The 2,356-nt window shown below is 40.7% G+C and overlaps 1 non-coding gene across 1 annotated transcript; it reads right to left on the bottom strand.

Moving 5' to 3' along the window:
* Positions 1-983: 983 nt before the first annotated feature.
* Positions 984-1,102, bottom strand: LOC145418487 (5S ribosomal RNA). Its single transcript, XR_013900704.1, has one exon. It is a non-coding gene; the product is annotated as a 5S ribosomal RNA (ribosomal RNA).
* Positions 1,103-2,356: the final 1,254 nt, after the last annotated feature.

Genomic DNA, 2,356 nt, shown 5'->3' with positions numbered 1-2,356 from the left:
ACAATGATAACAAAAACTAAGTAAAGTCGCTACTGGATGCACACGGACAACAGTCAGCGACTGATTTATTTGTTTAAATTAATTTCATTACGTTTGATTTCGTTCACACTGCACGCAGTTTTATTATAGCAACATAGTTCAACTATTATTTTCTCATGGGGTTGCTTTTATCTTACTTTCCTTTCTTCCACCATTAACAAAAATTCGGTTAATTCTACAGTGATGTAATTCATTACTTTCCCGGCTCTCTATTGAGGGGACAGAGAAACATGCTTGAGGAGAGGGTGCATGGTGACCAGGGATAGGGTGTCCGTCTGTCTGTCTGTATGTCTGTCTCTTATGATACGAATATGTTAGGGAAAATCAAACACCAAACTTATTCATGTAAGAAATAATTGTACTGAATCTGGGAATACAAACAAATGCAGATTGTTAAAGCTACTGTTACCTATGAAGGTAATGAAAATGTGTATGTACACTATATATACATTGAGAACAGCATGTACTGACCTCAGTGTGTGTGTGTGTGTGTGTGTGCTCACACAGATCATAATTATCAGAAGCTAAGCTAAGCGTATCTAGGGTAAGGTTGTATACTGTATTAGCAGATGAGGTAATGAAGGGCATGGTGTTGACTGTAGACTGTGACACTGTGTAGCAATGGTGGGAAAAACATTCGAGCCTTCACAGGACCTCGGAACCATCTTGCTATGAACGTCTGAATTCCCGCCACAATCGCGACTGTTGTCCGTATGCATCCAGTAGCGACTTTACTTAGTTTTTGTTATCATTGTCGTTCAGGTTTATCTCTAGTAATTTAAAAGGCATATTTTTATCATTAAAAATTTTCATTTTTTTTTTTTTCATTCATTCCCAGACGCAATGTATCCCAAACGGGGTGGCCAAGGGCTTAGAGTTATTTATTTTACAGGGAGGGGCACTAATCCTCCACCAACCCCACTTGACACCTAGGGAGAACGTTATGCCAACAGCATCTGGTGTTCCCAGGCGGTCACCCATCCAAGTACTAACCAGACCCAACGTTGCTTAACTTCGCTGATCGGACGGGAAGCGGTGTACTCAACGTGGTATGGCTTATAATTCAATCTGTATTATTCCGGTATCTTACAGATCAATAGGGCCTTGGTTGGAATACAAAGTCAATTTGATGCACGTTCAAACACAACGGAAATCCACCAATCACAGCCCGAGTGCATCGCGCAGTGTTACCAAATCCACCTGTCCTCGGCTGGCAAAATCAGTGCGTCAGACTCCTTGAAACCGAGTATAGTTAGTTTTTTTTTTTTTTTTTTTTTTTAATTTAGAGGAAATTTCTAAAAATTAAGCGTCTAATGAAATTTATATCCAACCTCTCGAAACAGAAAATGTTTTCCTTGATGCCTTGTTGCCCACCTGTGGACGAGTTTTGCTTCACTTACGGGGGATTCAGTACTGAAAGGAAACATGACATTTCTGTCTGATATTTGTGTCTCAAAAACTGTCTTCAGGCAAATAGTCATTTTTCAGTAAGAAGTACAAAATACGTCATCATAAAGAAGATATGAATGGAGTCTAAATGCAATCTTTCCAGCTCAAAAACTCTATCAAATTAAAACAAAAAAATCGGGCAGCGTTACTAATTATGTAAAAGTATAGCGTAGTCTGTATAGGATACCTCCAGCTCGGGAAAAGTCTGAGCTAAGCCAAACACATCATCATTAAACTAAATGGGTTATTGTTTCACCACAAGAAATTAAAAAGACGCACAGAATGACTAAATACAGGTGTAGTCTGGATCATGAGAAGGAAAAATAAGGAAAATGAAAAACAGGCTGCAGCTTGAACGAAAACAAAAAAGAAATATTGAGCGTGTAGGTTGTATGGTGAGGGCATTTGCCGGCGACCCTCTGACCCCAGCCTACCGCAGGAGGACATGAGAGGAAGAGGGAGAAGGAAAAGGAGGGGGAGGAGAAGGGAACAGATAGACGAAGAAAGGGAAGGAGGAGGAAAGAGTAGCAGGGAAGGTAGGAATGGAAGGTGGAGAAGAAGGAAGAAAGGTAATGAAGGAAAAGACGAACAGAAGAATGATACATGGTGAGAACAATAAGAAGAGCATGGGAGGAAGGAGTAAAGACATAAGCAAGAAGTATAAAGAAGGAGAGAGAGAGAGAGAGAGAGAGAGAGAGAGAGAGAGAGAGAGAGAGAGAGAGAGAGAGAGAGAGAGAGAGAGAGAGAGTAAAGGCAACGGAGAGGTATGTTGCGAGACAAAGAGGAAAGATAAAAGGACGGAGAGAGAGAACAAGATGGACAAAGGAAGATGAGGAAAGAGGGAAGGAAAGATGAAGGGAGAGAGAGG

This window comes from Coenobita brevimanus, chromosome 114, assembly GCF_032717465.1.
Source record: "Coenobita brevimanus isolate Jiangsu-jjx chromosome 114, ASM3271746v2, whole genome shotgun sequence".
In the NCBI taxonomy this organism is placed as follows: domain Eukaryota; kingdom Metazoa; phylum Arthropoda; class Malacostraca; order Decapoda; family Coenobitidae; genus Coenobita; species Coenobita brevimanus.
Note: the sequence above shows the minus strand (reverse complement) of the source record. Positions and strands in the feature narration are given on the sequence as shown.